The sequence below is a fragment of the Triturus cristatus genome, chromosome 3_2 (assembly GCF_964204655.1).
Source record: "Triturus cristatus chromosome 3_2, aTriCri1.1, whole genome shotgun sequence".
Lineage (NCBI taxonomy): Eukaryota > Metazoa > Chordata > Amphibia > Caudata > Salamandridae > Triturus > Triturus cristatus.
Genome location: NC_140584.1, coordinates 12,356,536 through 12,381,041, shown reverse-complemented (window position 1 = coordinate 12,381,041; position 24,506 = coordinate 12,356,536). Strand labels below are relative to the sequence as shown.

General features: G+C 43.1%; 1 protein-coding gene across 3 annotated transcripts in view; it reads left to right on the top strand.

Annotated features, from left to right (window-relative positions):
- The window catches only part of LOC146856679 (receptor-interacting serine/threonine-protein kinase 3-like), a 1,419,725-nt gene that overhangs the window by 1,232 nt on the left and 1,393,987 nt on the right, over positions 1 to 24,506 (top strand). The window lies entirely within an intron of this gene.

The window sequence follows — 24,506 nt, the reverse complement described above, 5'->3', positions numbered from 1 at the left end:
TATCAGCAGGATTGTGGAGGCAAGAAGATCCTTCAAAAAAACACTAAAGGCAAGGAAAATTTGTCTAAAAAATATGGCGTGGGAAGAATTGTCAGACGCTAGTGTTTTAAAAAGTAGCTCCCAATTCTGGAAAGTAATTAACAGCCCACTTTTTAATGAAATGGAAAATACTATTAATGATTGTCTTATTACCCCAGACAAATGGGTGTCTCACTTTAGTGGGCTTTATTCTGAGATTCCTGACCAGAATCCAGTAAATTTTGGGGATATTAATCAGTCATCGAAAATTAACTTTACTGAGGCTGAAGTCCGGGACGCCATTGAATCGATGGCAAAGGGCAAAGCACCCGGCCCCGATGGTGTCCCCGCAGATCTGTACAAGGCAGATTCAAATTACTGGGCGAAACTTATAACCTTAGTTTTTAACGCGGCAGCAAAGGAGGGTGTTCCCCGTTCTTGGGGTAAGGCCGTGATAGTACCAATATTTAAAAAAGGTGCTAGAGAGGATCCGGCATGCTATCGGCCTATTTCTCTTCTGGATTCTGCGATGAAAATAATGGGTAAAGTTGTCCTAGCAAGGTTAACATCATGGCTGGAGGACAACTCCATTATTTCGGACCTCCAGTATGGTTTCAGAAAGGGAAGGAGCACGGTGGGTCAATGCCTTAATCTGCATCTCATTATTGGGAAGTATACGATTGCGAAGCAGGGGGTCTTACACTTAGCATTCATGGACCTATCTACTGCTTTTGATTTGGTTAATCGTCAAAAATTATGGGCATCCCTGGCAGCTATGGGTCTTGACCCTGTGCTGATTTCCTTTTTAGCACTTATACATGAAGACACTACTGCGGCGGTCCGTTATAATAAGGACGGGAATCTATCTGATGCCTGGCAGGTGAAGCGTGGGGTAAGACAGGGATGCATTCTTGCCCCCCTGCTTTTCTCACTTTATATTAACAACCTGGGGGAAGTTTTGTCCTTATCTTGTAAAGACATACCAAGAGCAGGTACTAAGTTGATTCCCGCTTTGTTGTATGCGGATGACACGGTCTTACTGGCAAGAACTGCGAGAGGCCTTCAAGCCCTTTTAAATGGTTTTAACGATTTTATGGTCTCCTTGGACTTAGTAATAAATTTTAAAAAATCACATTCAATGACAATAGGAGATGGAGCTGCAAAAAAGGTTAAATTCTTCTGCAATGAGCAGGAGCTTACCAAAGTCCAGACCTTTCCATATTTGGGGGTCACCTTTGATGACAGAGGATCATGGGTCGCGCAACGCGCACAGAAACAGAATATTCTTGCTAGGGCAACAGGAGCATTGTTGGGTTTTGCAAAACGGCTGGGCTGAAAGCCCTTGCCTGCGATTTTGAAGATATATAATGCTAAGTGCGTGCCTATGGCCCTGTATGGCAGTGAGGTCTGGGGCTATACGTCGTCAGTGGAGATTCAATTAACTGAGAATGCCTTTTTTCGGAAACTTTTGTCATTACCTGTTTCTACTTCAATTTTTAATATCCATGAAGATTTGGGGGCTGAGTACCTAGTGGATAAGATTTCCGTCGCACCATTAATGGGTTGGTTAAGGGTTTGGGTGCAGCACCCACCAAGCCTAAACCAGCTCATTATACAAGATTGTCTGGCCCTTGACAAAGCCATGTGTATTCCTTGGCTACGATATATTAAATCTAAGATGGAGATTCTTGGCTGCTTAGAATTATTTGAGAGACCATGTGAGCTGTCTAAATTAGAAATAAAAGACTTAAAGTCTCAGTTCATGTGCAGGGCAAAGTTGTTGAGAGAAGGCGAGGAAGTGTGTAAACCGTCCGTTAGGAGATTTGTCATGTTAAGTATGGGCAATGAGATTCAGCCATACTTGACCTATATAAATAATCCTTTTTACTTGTTCTTATTGATTAGGTTTAAACATGGCATGTTACCTTGGCTCCTAGCACACCCGAAGGGCTTTTTTAAAGAGGGCACCTTGGGCCCCTGTCCCTGTGATAATGCCTCCGAACAAAATACGCTGCATATGATTTTTTTCTGTAAATTTTACACCCTGTTACGTAAGAAATTTATTTGCCCCATTTTTAAGAACTGTCACTTTGAGCAAGTAAGGCCCGCATTGGTATTCCTGCAAATGCTGGGTTCTCCTTTTGTCTGTTTCGGAGTTGCCAGCTATCTTTCGGGGGCTATTAGAAGTAGAAATCGAATGTAGTTTAATATATCCTAGTCCTATTTTTCAGTATGTTTGACAGTCCGAGACCGGGCCTTTTTACCTTTTTCTCTTGAAACCATGAAATAGTTTTATAAATTTTGGCCTGCCTTACTTTTTAATGTCAATATTCGCCAATTATTTGCTCAAACACGTTCTTATGTATATTTGTGAACTGCGCATTGTTTGAAACTCCTTTGTTAATTATTATCAAATGTAACTATTTGCAAATGAAATTTTGTGTATGCTTTGATGGTTTTAATTATTAACCGAATAAAGCTATTGTTGACTGACTGACTGTATCCGAGGTGCAGACTCTCCACTACCAAAAATTTGAGCAGGAGTTCTGCTTTAATTTCTTCTGCTCTGACAAAACGAAAATAAAAAGCTTTACCTAATCACTTTTCTGACTGCTCGACCTCTATAAATCTGGCGAAACAAATGAGCACTGGGACATCCATTGTATTAAAAGCACCAATAGTTTTCCTTGTTTAGAGGATATAAGTGATCATTAATCTTGCACTTACTTTGGGCAGGCGACGAGCGGAGACGGTGCCGCGACGACAGGCACCTATCCCCTGGGCTGGTACACACACTCACAGCTGCAGGCAGCAGTCAGGCCGGGCCCGGCGGTGGCGGTAATGACCCTTAGGCGCGGGATCATGATTATACCACTTAGCACACACTGCACAGAGTTCATAGTGGGCCGAAAGTGGCGAGCAGCTATCTCTTCTACATGGCGGCAGCACGCTCATAACAGCGAGTCAGCAGCTGCCAATGCTTGTGGGGCCAGGTGACCCTCAGAGAGGCCGAGGAAAGCCTGCGATGGTGCGAGCTGCTGTGGCATGCTCATCGCCTCAGCTGCCTTGGACCTTTATATTATCTGACATCCTGCCTCTGCCATGACTGTGCCTGTCCAGTGAAACGGTATTTGCGCGAGGAGGCAAACTAAACAAGCATTGGCATAGCCAATAGGTCTCGCCTTTGGGACCTTTTATGTTTTAGCTATGCAGTACATTAACCTAGGTTCTACAACATCTACTGTTCTTTAATATGGAAGCTTTGACACTAATAGGCCTATTATGGAACTGCACTGTGAAGTACGTATTTAAAGTGCTATTTTTGTTTAGCTGGTAGTCTGAACTCGTATATCTTGAAGTGCTTTTCATATGCTATGTGAAATTGCAGCAAGACTGGTCTAGAAATAGCAAAGACAAATGCAATGCTGCCTATCGAGTTACTAATGCAGGGAGAACTAACAAAACGGATGCAATTGAAAGACTTAACTGGAGCCTTTGGTACCTCCTGCTCTAAGCCTAACACTGTGCCCCTTGTAATATCAGCATGGCGATAGTATGGAGATTTCGAAGGGATGAAATACTGAAATACCACCCCAGTGGCCAGCGTGTGAAACTTAGGGTGTGGCCTGTTTTAGTGCCAAACACTAGTAACATGCTGGTTTCATACAAATAACTTCTGAGCAAATCCAATCACAAAGAGATGAAAAATATCCCTGTCCAACCCCTAGGGTGTGTAAGGCTGTAAGAATGCACCATTGATTGTCCCGGACAAAGAACCCCAGGTTCCAAATGTCTTTTGGTCTGTGCCCAGTGTGTTTACAATGAAGCGTTTTTCATCCAAACCTTAAACCCCTGTAAAGAATGTGCAGCTGACACTAATGTTAGTGGATTGTGGGGCTTCATTGAGTAAATATGGGCACAGAAAAAGAACGCAGTGTGCCACAAGTGGGAAAGGACCCCGCAAATAATGTTCCCTCAGGTACTGAAGATAGCCCCAACCCCCCCCTAGTTTAAAATAGCCCCCCTTAAAGAGTGTATGTAATAGCGCCCCTGACAGCAGATGCAGTGTTTTAAACTTTGGCCATGCGAGAGTTATGGCTGGAGGTGCGCGTGCACGACTGGACACAGAAAACAACAGAGATACCGGTGATTGGAGAGCTCTGGGGCCAGCATGCATTGGCACGGTGTGATCCTGGTCACTCGTAAAGAAGAACCCACGCGTGCCGGCAGGAACACCAGTGTAATTAGTGTTGTCAGGGGGAGAACACGTGGAAAGTATGCAGCCAGGAAAGTGTGAGAATGAGCCGGTTAAAGCAGGGCAAGAGGCAGAGAGGAGTAGGTGTGCTTAGCGAGATGGAGAGGGAGGGAACACGGAGAGCTGTGAATGCAAAGAAAGATGTAGTGGTGAGAAAAGGAAGGGTGTAAAAGAGGAAGGTATTTCACGGGTTGCTGATAGCAGGGAGAACGGATAAAGGCAGAGGAGGAGTGAAAGAGGTGAAGCTGGAGAAATATGAGGAGGGAGCGGGGTGTATGCTCAGAGCTTTGTCATAATGTGTGCTATTAAACGCTGCAGGGTGGCACGACTTGATGGGCAGTGCTCACGAGAGCACACCGACACCCAAACACATGGCATGTGACTCGTGTCGGTTTGTACAGATTTCTATCTGATTTTCGTAGTGTTTAGCATTATTGGGGCCCCATAGGTCATTTAAGGTAGGCGTGGGGTGTGCTATCAGATTTGAACGCAGTGTGCAAATAATGGTTTTAGAGACAGCTTTCTGCTAGATTGACGCCGTTTCACTACAGGATGGCACACTTTTCACCCTTAGCTGCTCCACCTATCAAGGCTGTTGGCAAACCTGTGGGGCGCTTGCTACTTTCCAGCTTTTCCCAGTTACCATGGCTGAGGAATCGCGGGCACTTAAACATTGGTTACAGGATGACTCCATGTTACAAAGGTACAAGGAGACAGATGCAGACCGGGTTTTTCTTTTCACATTATAACGCATTCAGGTCTTGTCATCTTCGTTGACGACACTTGCTCAGTTTACAGCATCGCGTCTCCGTGGACAGACTCACATCGCAACTCTTGCTATCAGGCAGGCCACAAGAAGCATGGAATCTAGTGATGCATAAAGACGCTGTAGAAGAAAAGCGGGTTCTTTATTTCAATTTACACTATTTGTCCAGGTGAACAAATATTATTGTATTGAGAAGGACAATATACAGTAATATTATTTACACGGAAGGGGTCATCGTTGCATGTACTTGTGTTTGTTATTCGTTCGTCTCCAGCGCAACCGGCAAACAGACGCAAAGAAAAACAAGCATTGGCCGCGCAGCCGTACAAGTAACGGCCGCGCGGCCCTGAAAGCAGAAGTGATCGCGCTGGGAGGCAGATGGCCGTGAAAGTGATGGTGTTGGCGATCAAGCGCGGCGAGCGATGCGCTTAATGAGCATGAGGAGGAAAGCCTCTGCTCGTAAGCGCGCGCCCGCGCACATGCACTGTAGCTCTAGGCCGGCGGTAGCATTTTTTGGACCCCTCACAAAAAGTCTTGCCAGACCAGCGCATGCGCTGGGTCAGGCGAGACCTAAAAAGCATAACTGCCACTCGCCTTGCCACCTACGCAGAGAGAGTTAGGGATATAGTGTTGCAATCACGTGACCTCACCAGGCCACGTGAATGCCGTGCTCCCCGCCTGGCCAGCAGCAGCTGTGCTAATAATGGATGATCATTGCTGCCGGTAGCGCAGCAATGAGCCATTCACAAACAGACTTCTCTCACTTTAAACTTACAATACACACTGCCAGAACAGCAGGTGGTCTACACTGCGTGCTCAGCTCATTAGGAGTTGGCCAGGGTGGCGTTTTCTGTCCCGATTATCTCTTCCTCTGTACTGATGGTGGTGTCGTGGATGAGCTACAAATGCGTGACCTTGCATTTTTGTGCAGTGATGCGGACCACTGCACAAAAATGCGTTAGTGTCCCGTCTGATGCGTGATACTTGGCAGGGCTGGAGATTTCAGTTTTTTTCCTCATCCTAAAAATGGAATTAATGTAAGTTTTCAGGCATGCTTGGTGTCCTGCGGGTCAAGCACACTGTTTAGGTCTCGCCTGACGTTATGAGCGCGCATATGCTTCTCTCGCCATACAAGGGCTTCTTGGAGTCGATAAGATTCCAGAAGTCATGTCGCTGCTCCGCCTACAATTTTGATTCGTGCACATCGTTTTGCGTCATGGATGATGCAAAACACAGTGTAATAATTGCACCGGAGGCAATCATTACACTGAGGGTTGCCACCCTGTCCGCTTTTGACCCCGCCCACCGGTGTGACACAGTGCAATCTAATTGCTGGGTGAGCACTTTCTTTTTTTCATTCGCACAATGGCATGGCATGGCGACAGCTTTTTTTTAAGTCGGCGGTATCATGGCGTCCTCACAAGCGCAGTAATTGTAGCGGCCACCTGTTTAGCTTTACTTTGTACGTACGTTGTGAAGCGCGATGCTCTGAGTTGTATGTGAACATCGCGCTCGGTTAATTTTTTTATTTACATTGAAATATGGCAGACGCGTGTTTAGCTGTACTTTGTACGCATGTTGTGAAGCCTGATGGTTTTTTGTTTTTTAAATTACGGCGGCCGCATGTTTAACTTTACTTTGTACGTATGTTATTGCCGCTGTACGTGCCTTTCCTTGCTTCAACACCGCCTCCCCTCCACCCCCCACCACCCCACGGGCAGCCCGTCATTCCCAGCAAGTGCAAGACAAGCAATGGATACTTCTTCGTGCTGTAAAAGTTACCAGAGCTTAAGCAGCGAGCAGTGCCGGTGTCATGACGTCCTCAGAAGCGCAGTCTGTAGTCTGCTAATAATAAGGCCTGACAGTTAGCAGATGAAGTAGCTGTACTTTGTATGCACGTTGTGAAGTGCAATGTTTATTTGCTTTTTTCTTACATTTAATTTTTAATTATGGCAGCCGCGTGTTTAACTTTACTTTGTACGCACGTTATTGTTGCTGTACGTGCCTTTCCGTGCTTCAACACATCCTCCCCTCCAACCCCCACCACCCCACGGGCAGCCTGTCATTCCAAACAAGCGCAAGACCAGCATAGGCATAGCCAATAGGTCTCGCCTTTGGGACCTTTTAAGTGTTAGCTATTAGTGCAGCTCCTTAAAAAAAGCGTTCTTGCTCGCTGTACCGAGACTGTTGGGACTCTTTGGAAACTATTATTAACACTGGTGGATTATACAATAGCTGCAGCAGCAATGCCAGACGGTTGGGGAGGGTGTCGCGCAGCCTGAAGGACCCGCAAACGGCAGCTGTGCCATTTGCCTTTTAAATCCCATGCTGATTCCAACTGGTTTTTGGAGAAGTTATACTTCGTGGCTTTCTTATTTGTCCACGAGTTGGAAAGGAATAGTGTCTAAGGCGCTTTTTTCGACACATTAGCTGATGTTAACAATATGTTTGTCGTTGCAGTGCATTGAATACCTAAAATGTTTTACCAGTTGTGGGTTCACTCCAGTGTTTATAATCGGGTATATATTTATGCCAATGTGCAAGAAATGCGGATTTTCTTTCTTTACTCTGAGAGAAAGAATAAATCAAACTAATACATTGTAATGAATGATGCATGTGTAAAGAAAGTGAAAACTGCGGAGCTCCCACCTTCTGTTTAAATAGAGTGCCCATGATGTACTATGGGACTCGCATCTGAGAAGGCGCCGAGGGAACACTGTTTGCAGTCTGGGTGCACTGTGCTGCGGGCAGTTGTAGTGTCCCCCGCCCACCCCCACCCCCTATTTCTTCCAGGTACATCACCATTCGGAGGAGCCTGTGGACATTATTGAGACCCCCCCCACAGCCTACTCAATTCATTTCTGCACTGTTTCTCTTGAGATGACCTTTACTGTTTCATATTATATTTGAATCCATCGTTCTTTTGCTCACTATGCCATCCCAGTTTGGATCCAGCCATATGCAAATCAGTCTTGACCCTGCTCCTCATGGAAACAGTCCAGCCCAAACTGCCAAGCCAGGTTCTCCCTGGACCAGAAACAAGCATTCTTCGACCGGTTTAGGGTATCACCAAGCAAGGGACCCCCTACTGGGCATATCCATGGGCAATTAGAGTGAATGTAGCAAACACAACAAGATAATGGATGGAGTGCTGAAACCTTTCAACCACTCGCCCCCGTTAAGAAACCTGGGTTAAATCCATTGTCCGTTCGCTCACAATGCCACCCCAATTTGGTCCCAGACATATGCAAATAAGTGACCCTGCACCTCATGGTAACAGTCCAGTCCGAACTCCAAGCCAGGTCCTCCCTGGACTGGAAACAAACATTATGGGACTGGTTTCGGGATATCATCCCTCAGCTGAAAGTCGTTTTTAGATGCAGCTACTGCTGGTCTCAGAATTGAATAAAATCATTCTTTAACAAGTTTCTTGGAATCATAATTCTTGTGTTTTTTAAACGTTGGTATTTTCATTCTGTTATTTAACCCTGAAAATACCCCAGAGTTCCAACTTTCGACCTGCAGCAGCCTTCTAGGAGTAACTGGTTAATCAGTTTCATTTCGAAGTTAAAATACCTTCTAATATTCAGGTGAAAAATGATATGTCTTTTGTGGCTTAGATCCGCTGGTTTCCATTTCCTCAAACTTCATAACATCAAGCTTATTGTTTCCTGCCCTGGGCAGTGCATGGTGGAAAGTAGGATGCATCTGCCTCTCCAATAGTTATTTGTTTCAAACTACCTTTAGAACCAGGTGCTTGTTTTTTTATTTTTTTTATTTGACTGCAGCTTGTCATTGTACTTAACAGTCCTGAACAGCTGGGCCAAATACCTCTTCAGCACTTGACTCTTAGTGGTAGCTCATTACTCAAAATATGTTCAGTAGCGGCAATAAATGATTGTCCAGTCAAATACTTGTGTTTATGAAAAAAAGTGTCTTTATATACGAATCCAAAGTGAAGTACAGAATATACAAATAATACACACAGACCTCATGAGGTAAGCACAATAGTGTTAGATAGGCAGGTCCCTGAGTCCTACTTCACTCTCACTAATGGTAGTGGTTACTCCCCAATCATGATGGGCAACATTAAAGTTATGCCCCAATCGCGATCCGAGTCCTGGGAGTCTCACTCCATCTCTCTTAAAAGTCAAACGTGTTCCTGCGCTCACAGTGCTATGAGCAGAACAAGTTCCTTCGGCCCTGTGATCAGTCTTATCCGCTCCCTTGTGGCTACTATGTTGGATTTCCCTGGAACGTTCCACTCTCGGGTGTCATGGAGGTCTGCAGCAGCAACCAGTGGTGAGTAGCACTCTCAGGTTTGCAGTTTAAAGCCTGGTTGTCCAGGGTGTTTCCTCCGAAGGCACAATAAGTTCCTGTGATCCTTCTCACAGATAGGACGGAACACTTTTGTCACCTGATGGACTCTGTAGAGCTGTAACGTATGTGTTAAAGCAGAATGCAATGAAGGTTGGTTTAGAAAGTTGAGTTTGCAGTTACACGCAGACAAATAAAGACTTGCAGGATTAAGCTCCATGTGTGGGGTAGTTGTTGGTGAGTACCCAGACTGGGGAGGATACTACAGCTGGCGACGAGATAGGAGATAAGTAACCCGATGATCAGCCGTGCTCTCCCAGAGAGTTTGCCGTGTCCAAGCAAACTGCTCATGCGTACCACGTGTGCCATCGTTGAAGTATGGAATCAACGCTTAATGCATGTGGAGTCAAAGCACAGCTCCAGCTGCTGTAAACAAATTGAAGACAAAGAAAGCATTGCAGAGAAATCTACATATCAGTGACGAAAAATATAGGTACCACCCTGCTGTGCAATATAAAGTCATATGTCATACAGAGCGTTAACGCTGAAGGCGGATACAACTAGGTTTTCAAAGTGCAGCTATTGAGAATCACAAATTGCAAAATAATGCTGTTAACAGTTTTGCTGCAAGTCGGGGATCAGGTGTCAAAAGGTGCAAACTGACGTTGAGAAAAGAAAAAATATTTGACTTGCCGAATCCATTAAAGAACCAAAGGTGACTTTCGGAATGATGACATTTTTCAGATGGCTCCTTTTTAAACAACAAGGGGGACCCAAATAAAGTCTGCCTGGGACTTTGGGAATCAGTTATTCTTTGCAACAATGGTCCCTAGGAAAGGGTGAACAAAACTGATAAATACAGACCCAGTCAGTGCTGTATTAGTTAAACGTGTCCAGACGGACAGAGGTTTAATGTTTAATTTTTCAGCAATTCTTGGAGAAATGTACAAGACAATATACTGAGAGTGGGACACAAGCCTGCATTCCACTACAGAAACGTAGAAACATACAAAACATATAGTCTGGAAAACATTTAAGCAAGGCTCAGGCAATGCTCACGGTTTGTTCTCAGAAGAAAAATTCACAGTTATAGGTAAACAAATCGCAAGGAACACCTCTACATGACAAATAGTAACATCATAGTGTATGTATGAGGTGTTTTAGGGTGTCGACCGCGTTTCGATCAAGGAGACATGTGTGGATCATCTTCAGGACATTAAATGAGCATGCCTGAATTATAGGCGCCTTAAATTACTATATGAACAAAACAGTTTGGGAGAAAGAAGGGATTATGGGGAGAAAAACAAGAAGATTGGAATTAGGAGGATATATCTTGACAACGTAACCTAGTTTCGTTTGTATGTCATTCTGGAAAAATAGCACCTCTAGAGACTAATATTCAATTGGTACAACCTGCAAGATTAGGCCAAATAACATGGAGTTCAGCATTGAAAGATGGCGCAAAAAAGTGGCAAAAAAGACTTTTCAACAAGTGCTGCGTCAACAAGTAGGTATTGTGACAACGTGCATATTTACAAAAAACAGCGCAGTGACTTCGTGAAAACAATATTGGTTCAACACTATTATGAGACCTCGGTAGCTTTTTTCTAATTACTGGCCCCATATTTAGAGATTTAAGAGAGTGAAAGAGTGACTTAATAGCAGGAATGGAAAACAAAGTCCGTTGTCGCATGAGTTACGCATGAGAATGGAGGGGACACGGTCAAGAGAAATACGGCAGTAGCAATGAATCATGCCGAAGTCAGGTGATAGGTAATACGTTAAAAAACCTGCAGCTGCATACGTGCATGCAACGTGAATGTGCGGGAGCTTACCGTGGATTTATACATCGGTGAGTAAGGGTAGCGGGAATGTCCTCAATGGGAGTGGCGGAGGTAGAGGTCGCGATGTTAAGTTAGGAATTTAGCGTAATGCTGAGGCAGGAAGGAAGGGAAATAATTAAATTGAGTAAGTGAAGGGACCCACATGACTAAAAGCGCGTAGCAGGAAGCGGAGACTCCCCATCAATTGTTGAATCAGAAAAAGAGCCACAGGAGTGTGCTCTGTGGGCGCGATGGCCTGTGAAAGAAATAAGGGCGTTCAGAAAGGCTCGAGGATGGGGGTGAGTTGCTGCGTGAATGAGGTGTCGCGATGCGCTTACCTTTAGCCGTAGGTTACGGCGTGATGTCTCAGGGGATCAATGTCCGTAGATGCGGGGGAAGTGAGAAGTCTCTGTCAAGGTCTCATATACAGAGAGATGTGCCAGGATCGGAGGATGTTCTCAGGTGGTCATGAGGAAACATGAGAATAGAAGAAGGACTGAATGCTGTCAGGTGGTCATGAGGAATAGTGGGAAAAGAAGGACTGAATGATGAGAACGGGGGCCATATTGGAGTGGGGTAGGAACTCATAGAGTTGGTTAGAAGAAAGTCAATTCACGTGTGACAAGGCTAAAAAGAGGGGTTAAAAACAATAGACTGTGAGGCAATAGCTTATTGACATTTAGGAACGGTGAATTAAAAGGAATGCATTTCATCAAGAATAATTTTGCAGAAAGGAGTGTGACCATAGCAATCAGATAAGGGTAGTCCAGTCCTCAAGGCGGTTTAACCCAATATGCAAACTGTCGGTTTTCAATATCCATTTTAGTTCTTCTTTGCTGAGCAGTTCGACAATGTCGCCTCCCCTTTGTGGGGGTTTGATTACACATATGCTAGTCCAGCGTATTTCATCTTCTGAGTGTCCAGTCTGTGTGTAGTGTTCGACCAGTGGCGCATTGGGTGTCTTGCATCTTATTCAACTGCGGTGTTGACATATGCGCATTCGTATTTTCTGTGTGGTTTGTCCAATATATATTTTGTTGCAAGGGCACAAAATAGCATATATAACATTACATGTGTTACACTTTGTGAATGTTTTAAGTTCAAATCATATACCATGAAAGCAAAACACCTTGCCTTCAATCGTTAGATCACAGATACTGCAATTCCCACATTTTGCATGACCCGTGATAGGCGGTAATCCCCATTGATCGTTTAAGGTGACAGATTGTCTTTTGGTGGGCAGTGCCGCACGCACAAGGTGATCTTTAATGTTTTTGCTTTTTTGTAAAGCAAACATGGGGCGTTCAAGGTTGAGAGTTCCTGCGTTAAGAACATTCCAGTTTTTTAGGCTAGATTTGCGTACCGTGTTGGAAACTGGGGAGAAAGTGGTAACACAAACTATACGATTTTGGCATGGTTTAGTTTTGACTTCCAGTAGTACCTCGCGTGGGCAGTACCAAGCTTTCTTCATGGCATTGCGTACCAGTCTGCGCGGGTAGCCTCTATTGGTCAGTTTGTTGCTTAACAACTTAGCCTCATGGAAGTAGTCTTCCTTCATGGAGCAGTTTCTTCTGATTCGGAGGAACTGGGAGTAAGGAAGGGAGTCTCGAAGTGCTCTAGGGTGATGACTGTCGTGCCATAAGAAGGTGTTGCATTCAGTGGGTTTGCGAAATAGACTGGTAATGAGTATACCCTCTCTGTTTATAATGTTCAGGTCAAGGAATGGGATTGATGCCCTTTCATGTGTGAGGGTAAAGTTTAGGCCAGCGCAATTATTATTGAGCTAGTGAAGAAATGACTCTAGGGTTTGTTCAGTGTCCCGCCAGATCATGAAGATGTCGTCTATATATCTTTTCCATTGTCTAATACCATTGTTGAAGGGGTTAGTGGGGGACAGAATGTGATTGGTCTCAAGTGAGTCCACGTACAAAATGGCCAGGTTCAGAGCGAAAATAGCCCCCATTGAAGTACCTTTCACTTGTTGAAAGAATTGTCCATCAAACTGGAAAAAGTTCCTTGTTAGGGAAATCTCCAAGAGTTGAAGCATAAAGTTTGTGGGAACTGGGTGGGGTCGTGGACGTTTATTCAGCACAATTTCCATCATGAGTAAAGAGTCTACCTGAGGAATATTTGTATATAAGGACTCTACGTCCAATGTACAGAGGATTTCAGTAGAGGGGTGGAAAGGATAATTTTCAACCATGCTAATCATTGACATGCTGTCACGTATATAGCATTCAGTGAGTGGAACAAAGTCTCATAAAGAAGTCAACATATTGCCCCAATGGTTCTAAGATAGATCCGCAACTTGAGACAATTGGGCGACCGGGGGGATTTTCCAAGTTTTTATGAACTTTAGGCAAAGTGTAAATGACTGGGATCCGTGGCGATTTGATGTTAAGGTACTGGTGTTCATGTTTACTGCGAAAACCTTGTTCTAGGCCATCATTGGTGATCTGTAGGATCAAGGTCTGGAGTTCTTTGTTGGGATTTGTGGGTAATCTGCAATAGTGATCTGTATTGGCCAGTTGGCGGTTGATTTCATCTCTATATGTGTTGATCTCTTGGAGTACTATCCTTCCGCCCTTGTCGGCCGGTTTAATCAGAAGATCTTCATTGTGACGTAGGCTGGAGATGGCAATTTTCTCAGCTTTGGTGATGTTGTAGGGGATGTACTGGTGGGAGTGTTCCAATTCTATGATCTCTTTCAGAACTAGTTTCTCAAAAGTGATGATCTCGCTGGGGATCATATTAGAGAAAGGCAAAAAGGTGGATGGAGGGTGTAGTGGTGTGTTTGATGTGTTGATCGGACATGGGTTCTGTGAGAAATAACTGTGTTGTCGTATTTTGCGGAAAAAACGTAATAGTTCAGTTTGTAGCTCCAGAAAGTTGGGATATGTAGTAGGGACGAAAGAAAGTCCTTTACTCAATATTGACACTTCATGATCTGACAGTTGATGTGTGGAAAGATTAAAAATTGGAATTGTGAGGTTGTTATTATGATTGTTGGTTTGCATCATTGGGGTTACCATTGATAACATTTCTGCCGTGTCTGGCGTTCCCCTGGGGGGTAGTTCCAACGGGGTTGTTGCTTGCCTCGACCTCTTTTTTTGTGGTTCTGATTGGCCCCGCCCTAAAAAATGGGTATTAGGGTTTCTTGTGTTAGTGCTAGTGCCTTCACCTGCGTCAGAGCTGTCGGAGGACTCTGCTGAGGTCAATCCAACTACGTTAATTCGTCTATTAAAACGGCCCCAAGGTCTCAGATTTTGGGGGTTGTTATAGGCCCTGTTTGTGTAAAAATCTTTGTTGAGATATGGATAGGCTCGTTCTTGTGAAAAGGATTTTATATCCTTTTTCACTTTGTTGGATTTTTTGTTTTGTTCCAATCTGTGGAATTCGTCAACAGTTTTTGGGATTTCTTCTAATAGTTTCTTGGCGTCAGGTATATTGTTTTCCTTTGTTTCTCTACGTCATTAATTATTTCAGAAAGTTTTTTTAAGCTCTTCGTTGGCGATGTCTATGCCTAGCACCATCCAATGTCTAGAACAAGTGGTGCCTACGTAGCTGAAGTTGAAAATATACTTGGGTTTATCGGTGAACACACCGGGTATGTTTTTAACCTGTAGGCCCACGGGAATTATGTTAGCTTTCAAATACTCAGTGAGCATGCGTATCGTGAGTTCAAGGCGGACACATTTCTTTTTTTGTTTTTCTAGTTTCTCAGGGAGTGTGGTAACAGTACTGCTTGGGGTTTCGTCAGAGCTACTGAACAGTGAAGGGCCTTCTAAGATTTTTTTAATGTAGTCTTCCGAATACAAGGGTGCGTTTTCAGACATAGCAATTGGAGGTACGTGTCTCCTGGATCGAAACACCGTCGACACCCTCAAACACCTCATACATACACTATGATATTACTATTTGTCTATTTGTCATGTAGAAGTGTTCCCTGCAATTTTTTATTTATTTATTTATTTATTTTTACCTATAAATGTGAATTTTTCTTCTGAAAACAAACCGTGAGCGTTGCCTGAGCCTTGCTTAAATGTTTCCCAGACTATATGTTTTGTATGTTTCTACATTTCTGTAGTGGAATGGAGGCTTGTGTCCCACTCTCAGTATATTGTCTTGTACATATATCCAAGAGTTGCTGAAAAATTAAACATTGAACCTCTGTCTGGCTGGACACGTTTAACTAATACATCACTGACTGGGTCTGTATTTATCAGTTTTGTTCACCCTTTCCTAGGGACCATTGTTGCTTAGAATTAATTTTTCAGATGGCAGCAAGGAAAGAAATTACTCTTCAGGTCGGTGTCAAAGATGACCCCCAAGGCGAGCATATTGCAAGGCCTCATGGCATGGTTTGCTTAAACAAGACCACAGTGATCATCCTACAGCGTCAGAAAGAATGTTACTTCCCGCTTCATTAAGTTCCACACTGGTCTACCACGCTGCTGGGTTCCTGAAACCACCACCACCTTTCGATAATGGCAAAAGCAAAACAGGGGCAATAGATGGATTGTTTGGATAGAAACATTTGATGATTTCATTGATGTGCTTGAAGAGACTGTTAACAAAGATTATCAAGTATCTAAAAAAATCTTGCTAGTGATGGTGTAAAAGAAGTCATAAAGAAAAATGCTGCGGACTGACAAAGACGTTATGTACCATCAGATTAAAGAAGCTTTTAATCTCAAATTTAATGCCAAATGTTATTTACCAATTATACATTTCCAACCAAGTACACCAGAAACTTGGTGAAACCATTGATGAATTTGTGGAGAGACTCAACACACTTCAAACACTGTAAGTTTAATACATTTAGTGCTGAAAAGCTATACATCTTAGACAAATGCTGAGAAAAACTCTTAGTCTGGAGCGAGTGTAGAAGGCTGCCAAAGCTGAAGAGCATGTTGATAGACAAGCTGCTGACATGGAGGCCAGAGGTGCTGTCGTGTAGTTACTATAAACCTCTATAAGAGCTGGACGTTTTGACAACATACACTTTAGGATTGGTGTTCGGACTGATTTTAGACACCCCTACCATGTATGTTAGCCTGTATACCAGCTAGCTCACAGTGCCCCTAGAAACCCCTCTTTCCAAGGAGAGAATAGTTTTTGGCAACTATCGAACATGACAACCCTGATTCCTCAGGACTGTGGAAACCGTGTATTACTTTTCACTAAGTCACTCGTGCTCACTTCGTCTCTGAGTGACACACAGAATAAATGGTGGGGACATTTGTCAATAAGCATTTATTGAACCAGCGTCATTCCAGTGTATAATAGGTGTGCTGAAACAACCACTAGACAGTAACAGATATAAATGATTATAAGCACTTACAGAGTAAAAGGATGGTAGATTCCTACAATTGGGCTAAAACAACGAATACAGGCAAGTATATAAAATACATGACAGTAAAATGCATACTCCTACGATGCGACCCTTACTAGATGTACCTAAGTGTACCTAGCATGTATGTGGGTATAAAGCCAAGAATCCCTCTAGGATAAAGTAAACCTCATTACCTGAAGTGAGAGACTGTGGGACCCCGTCTTAGTCTCGAGATGGACACCCCGCAAGGGATGTCAGACCACTGCGAGCTTGAGTGTCTGCATGCAGGAACCTCAGCATCTCGCGTCAGTGTGTCAGCATGGAAATCTTTTTCTCCTCTGACTACCTCAGCAAGATATGGTGTATGTATACCCAAAGTGGTACCCCCTGGGGATATACCTTGCTGTGTCATGTTGGACTAGGATAACAGAAAGAATTACCCTTATATATAGTTATTATGCAGGAGATGGTAACCCTGCTGTGATTCCAAGAATCCTCATGCATAATGAATGAGGCTTAAGATCTAAGGAGAAAAACCCATGTAATCTTCGGACCTTACGGTAACTCGGTAAAAGGTCAGTACTAAGAACCGTTCTGTATTGTAATATCAGGGAAATGTAGGTGAAAGGAGCATTCATTACCTGAGCCGATATTGGGATACCTATATGGAACATAGCAGTGCCCAGAATGAATCAATCCATAGTGTGAAAAGTAAGTCACAACAATAAAGTTGTGTTTCAGGTGTAGATTTTTGTTTCCACATGACGGTAAATGTCCCACCATTAGTCAGATATGCAAAGGCTGTGGAAAGGAGAACCCTTCTGTAACAGTTTGCAAAGCGATGAAAAAAGTAAGTGTGTCGTGGCACGAATGACAGCCTGAACGTTCAAGAAGCAAAGTTTGACACATGCCCACAATGCCAAGCGGCGACATCAGTTGAGGCAAATCAACTCTGAATGAAGTTGATTGACATATAAATCATTGTCAAACAGTTCTTCCACATCAATATCAAGTGAAAGTGAAGGCGATGGTTGTGCCATGTCGGTTTACCTCCGAAAAGTATGAGCATGTTGGACCGACTGCATATAAAGAGAAATGTCAGTCAAAGAAAAGTCACTCAAACATTGCCTAAAGATTACACTCAAAGTATATGGTTGTTCAATAACGTCCATTATCGACAGTGGTGCTCAATAAACATTATGCCGGAGGAGAAATCTGATGAATTGCCTCAATTTACGCCATCGAAAACGAAAGTGTATACATGTGCTGCATCTATGCCATTAGAAAGTCAAGGTACATTTGTAGCGACAATGAAACACAAGAAAATGAAGGTGCATGCACCTATCCATGTGCTTCAAGGTACAGAGTCAAGTGCTTGTTTAATCCGCTTCAACACAGCTGCTATCAGGCTGATTTCCATGAATTGCAAAATGAATGCTCACCATGAAATAGTAAGGCCAGTTCCCTTCCTTGTTTCATGGTTTCGGAGAGCTTACAACTGTGAAAGTAAAGTTGCATATTAACTGCTTGCGTGCTCATGATGAGCCCAGCTCATGACGAGCTGGGCTCGTCATAATGGTCGCAGACCGCCCACGCGCGATTGATTCCCCACCTGTGCGGGAGAATCAATCAGTGGGCGGGGTCGTGACAAGCTCAGCTCGTCATGAGCACAGCTCCACTGTGCCTCATGACGAGCTGGGCTCGTCACGAGCACCGCGGCGCTGCACGCGCCCCCCGCGCCATGGGGGAATTACTCCCGCGGCGAAGGGGTTAATGAGGATGTCTGTCCTGTCGCTCAAAGACATAGGCAAATTGCTTTTCATTTACAAAACTGTTGAAAAAAGAACTTGAATCATTATTCAAGCATGATATCATTGAGCGTTCTACTAGTCCAATGCCATGGGTTTCTCCCATATTGATAGTGCCCAAAAAAGTACAGTACGCAAATGTGGTGACCTGCATAATGCAAACAAGGCAATTGAAAGAGAACGACATCCACGTCCACACATTGCTGACATAACGCAATTAAATGATGCAAACATTTTATCTCGCCATAATTTAAATAAATGTTATCAGTTGGAACTCAAAGTAAATTGCAGGTACATTACAACCTTTTCTATACATGTTGGTCTGTGTCGATATAGAAGCCTGTCTTGGTAGGTCATCAGCTGCAGAACATTTTCAAGACATAATTTGAAATATACAGCCCGTCATGAATGCGTTCAATTACAGCGATGACATATTGGTTTTTGGAGCCACACAAAAGGAGCACGATAAAGCTCTCACACAAGCATGACGTTTACTTGCTGATGCAGATTTGACTTTGACTGCAGAGAAGTGTGAGCTTCATAAGACAAAGCTAACATTCTTTGGCCATATCTTTTCTGATGGGGGTATGGCAGCTGAACCTCCTAAAGTACATGAGCTGTCACATTCTGATCCCCCCCCCACCCTATAAAGTGTTTTAATGGTGCATTCATTTCTTGGCATGGCCAATTACTGTTCCAGATGCATACAAGACATTGCCACCATATGAGACTTTACAAAACACTTTACAAAAAAGAATGCTTCATTTCATTGGTCACATAAAATGTGAGAAGTTTTAATAAAATTAATCATGCACTTGAGAATGCGACTGAAATGGCGTACTTCAATTTGAAGCTTTATACAGCGGTAGTTGTGGACACTAGCCCAGTTGGGTTGAGCGATATCCTTGCACAGCACAGTGGACACACGAATGCTCGAATGTATATTGTGGTATATACAAGAAGTAGTTTGTCCCAAACAGAAAATGCTTATTGACAACCTGAAAAATAAACCTTAGCTGGGGTATGGGCTTGTGAACATTTCCATGTATTCCTGTACGGAAAGCCTTTTACGCTTGTAACTGATCATCAAGCTTTATTTAACTATGTTTGGCCATCCAAAGGCCAAGATGCCTTCTAGCATTGAATGATGGGCCTACGATTACAAGAGTACAATGATACCATTGTACATCCCTCAGGGAAGGATCAACACCCTGCTGACTACGTTTCCAGAGTGCCTATACAAGGTCTTGGAATTCCATCGAAGACGGCTTATGCCTATGTTAATTTCATTTAAAAACAAATGCACCAGCTGCTCTTTCGTTAGCCCAAAATACCACTGCTATAAGCCATGATAGTCGCATGCTAAAGTTGATGGATATAATTACTTATCAGTCTTTGAACCAACACACTTGACCTCTCACCATTGAGGGCAAATATCAAAAGTACAAAAATGTTGAAGATGAACTGTCCGTAACTCAGGAAGGAGTTATGCTGCGAAAATTCTGATCCCAGAGAGCCTGCGACAAAAAATAATTGAAGTGGCCCATGAAGGACATTGTATAATTGTTGCCACAAATCGAGCTCTCAAAGACCGAGTCTGGGTTCCTTATCTCGATGAGGGGGTTGAAAAAGACTTTAAGGTCTTTCATCTATGCATCTCCCTTTCTACCAAAACTACTTACCACACCTTAAACATGTCAGAACTCCCGAAGTATGTATGGAAGAGAGTAGCCATTGACTTTTTCGGTCCACTAAACAATGAATATCACCTGATGGTAATTGTGGACCAATTCTCATGATTTCCATGAATTGAAGATCTGTCACTCAAGACCGAGTTATTGAGAGGCTAGATGGCATCTTGGTGACATGGGGTGTTCCCACAATAGTAAAATCTGACAATGGCCTGCCTTTCATTAGTCAAGAGTTTAAAGACTTTTTACAGCATATGAATATAAAGCATCAGAAGAACACACCTCTTCAGCCAAAGGCCAATGGACTTGTTTAACACTATATGAGTACGCTAAAGAAAGCAGTGCAGCGTGCTGCTATTCTTGAGAAACTCAATTTGAAAACTGTGGTAAACTCTACGTTGAGAGCTGTTATACCTGCTGCTCAGCCAGTATGACTGTGGTGACCGACTGTTGGTGAGTGGAATGTTGGTGAGTGTGTGAGTCAGTTGGTAGATGGGCTGAGCTGCAGGAAGGCTGCTCCTGGTGGGGCTCTGCTTAACAACTTATCCTGAATCCAAAATGTAGTGAATAAAAGGAGGTCTGGTCCAAGTAGTTTCAATGTAAGTTTGTTCAAGATAAGATGTTACAGCGTAGAGCCCTACCAGGAGCAGCCTTCCTGCCAACTGACTCGGAGACTCCCCAACATTCCACTCACTAACATTCTCTCACCACAGTCACACTGGCTGAGCAGCAGGTATAACACAATGGTTTCCTACCATGCCTCTCAGTTGGTACCCGTTGTATCTCTTTCTTGTTGGCCTGGCCAGCCAGCTTGTTTTTGGGGTCTGGGTTTGTTTTTGGTTTGTGGTGTGATAGCGCATGGGTTTTGTTGTGATAGAAAGGGAGATGATGCATGAGAGCATTCTTCTTACAGCACTTGTTCCTTTTCCTCTCTTCCTTTTTTAGGTCGAGCCTGAGCCAGCTTGCATGCGCTGCTCTGCGAGGCTTCCTGTTATCACTCTAAACTTTTCAGTGTTGGTCTGATTTTCCCCCCACGCATTTAGTTGGCGTTGCCTGTGTCATTTTGCTTTTGTAGCCTGCAAATGGCTAAAGGTGGGCATATGCCCTACCTTTTTGGCAAATGTTCACTCCCACAGCGTTTTGCTTGCAGGAGCGAGCAGCGGTGCGCTTGTGGCAGCTGCATTCCTCTTTTTTTTTTTTCTTCATGCAGCGCTCGCGCACCACTCGCGGGAGACAACGTGCTACATGAGGCAAGACGTTGCTTATTTGCCTGCAGACCGGTGTGTGCAGTACAAGCCGCTCTTGTCCCGGTGTGTGCAGTACATGCTGCCGATGCCAGGGGCATAGAGTGCACTACAGGCTGCGTCTGCCCCGTTGTTTACAGTACAGACGCCGCTGTCAGGTGGTGTGTGCAGTGCAGACCGCTTCTGTGCGGTGTGTATAAACTATTCCTGCAGACCGGTGTGTGCAGTACAGGCCGCTCTTGTCCCTGTGTGTGAAGTACATGCTGCCGATGTCAGGTGCGGGGAGTGCAGTACAGGCTGCTTCTGCCCCATTGTTTAAAGTATAGACGCCGCTGTTGAGTCTTGTGTGCAGTACAGACCGCTTCTTTGCGGTGTTTTAACTATTGGCAGCTGCTGCCCAGGAGTGTGAAGTTCAGACTGCTGCTATCCAGTTATTTGAAGCTCTGTCTCAGTGTCTGGGCGTTCCCCGATTCCCTGGCAGGGCAGCGGCCTCCTGTTCTCAGTTTAGTTTCCTGATAGTAGAGTACACAATAGCTAAAGGGAGGCTCCTTCACGTCCACTCCACAGGAAAGTAGATCTAGACGGAAGAACGACCCTGAGCATAACTCAATATTTACAAACTCATAATGTGAATACAATTCTTAGTTTAACATTACCAAGTAAGTTGTTTATAGTCTGAAGATCACCGACATCGCCTACAGAGAGTAATCAAATAAAACGTACACGTTTGATGAACATGCCATCTTGTAGAATGACCTCTGGTCACAGAGAACAATTCAAGACAGTGAATGAAAATCATTTTGTACATTGTGGCTTGTGTATAGATTAAACCACCTTTTATGCTAAGTTTAAGTTACACGCACACGTATACACAGATATAATTAATTAAATATATGTGTGAGTGTGTATATATATTCACTGAAAAAAGGCATTTGCAATGTAATAGGTCTCACATTTACGTGAGTTTAAGCTATTGGCATTGTAAATGACAATGCCTTTTATGTTTTAAAAACGAAAATAAAAGGCATTGTCATTTACAATGTTAATAGCTCAAACTCGTGTAAATGCGAGACCTTTTGCATTGCAAATTCTTGTCCTCTTTTCCTATCATATGGTAAGGGCATACAAATTCCAGCATGCAAAGTAATCCCGACTAAACAAAACACACCTGTTAACTTGTGATCATGTCCAGCTCATTCCTGAAAGAGAAAGTGGGCTGTTTCCTCACTACACTACTAGATTTTGATGAGCTGCTGGGCACTTGCGACCGTAATGCTGATGGGTTGATAAGAAAATGCTCTTTGAAACCTCATTGGTTAATGCAATCACTGCAGCAGTCTGTATGTGTAACCAGAAAGAAAAGGAACGGAATCCTGGTTGACTCAAGGAGAATAGTTACTTGTGTATTATAGTGCTAAAGGCCTCAAAAAAATCTACTTGCCCAGTCTCTATGGCGAGTCAGATTTTATCAGGTTGAGCTATATTTAGGACCTATTCACCCATTCTGGCAAAGATCAGGTGTTTTGTTCAGTCAGAAAATGAAGGAGCAACAAAGATGCCTTTAAAACTTGCTTTTATCTTGTCACATTTTCTCTGTCTTCAGAAACCGAGGTGAAGTTAGTTTACAATTAATGTCCCTTCTCGGACTGCAGAGTTCCCGGACCTTGTAAAGTAAACCGTCTGACCTGTTTTACGAAGTGTGAAATAAAAGGCTGTAGGGTATCCGGTTTTTCCTAACACACATTTAAAATAGCTATTAATGCAAATGTACAACAATTTCAAAATATATTTCAGTAGTTGTGAAAGCCCATTTTGTATACTTTTGTGTGATGAAAAAAATATTTTAAATAGGATGAAAAACAAAATCAGAACATTTTACTTGGTGATGAGCAAATGATAATTATGATTATTGCTAATAAGCTGTATATATTTATCAGTAAAGCTGCAAGGTAGTAGGAAGGTTTTTGACAATTTCTTGGCAGTTTGAGGTCTGTAAATTACAGTTCTCCACCACATCATGCTTTTGTGATATAATTATTAAAAGTGAGAGTTTAAACATTAACTGAGAAACACTTCTGCCCTGATGGCAATTCTATTTGTAAACTGAGAGGCTAGTCAGGAGTCATGTTTATCCTATTCGTGGGCTAGATTCTTATTACACATGGAACAAACATTTAGTTTATTTAAACAAACAGAGTTTTGTTTTATACAGCAGAAATGCTGAACTCACATATTTGAAGATACACTGTGAGAATGAGGAAAAAGACGACTGTGTAAAATAAATTTTTTTACACAATTTGAGACCAGTTTACGGTTCAAGTACATTAGATGGTGGAGTAGGTTATTCAAGTTACTCGAACTGCAGTACTAGTAACATTTTTATGATTTTCCGATGCACGTGCTACGAGGTCACAGCCTGCAACTGAAAGCACTTTGAATATTCAAGTAATTATTTTAAAATTACACAGTAAACGATAGGCTGTCACAAAATAAGAAGAAATGGTGCTTAATATAAAACAAGTGTTTTGAAAATATATATTTTTACTAATATGCAATCAGATTTCTTTGTTGGTGCTTTGCAGCAGTTTCAAAGTCTTAATTGAGCTTCCCGTGACTTAAAAGAGAATAATTTCTGATGTCTTTTTTTCCCCATGTACTTCACTGCTTGGTTTTACTCACAAGAAAGTAACAGACGTTTGTTTCACTCATACGTACACTGAAGTCATGAAATACTGCACACAAAGCATTCTGAAAACTTGGCAGATATACTACTCAAACATTCCAACATTTCTTGCTTAAAGCGAAATTATGAATACCTTTACGTAAGTATTGTCGGAAAAAAAAAAAAAAAACGAGGGCATGCAATTGAAGCCAGATATGATACTTTCTATCCTAGATACTTTCTATTCTATCTGGCTCCAAAAACCACAGTTGCCTTATTCTGCACCACATGTTTGTGTGTTGTGTTGAAGGGAATAGATCTCTGTAAGAATAACACAGGAGCAGGTTGACAATACAATATGGTTTAATGCATTAAGCAGCTGGGGATATCAGCCAGGCTCAGCAGAGACTGGAATCTGATGTCCAACGAACAGTTCAAAAGCAGTGGCTTATATACTCTAAAACCACAAGAGAAAAAAGTTACAAGCATAGGATTTACGTCACAAATGAGTAGATTAAAATCAGCAGTTACAAGCATTTCCTGAGAACAAAACACATATAAGATATGGGCCACATGGCCCTCGCATC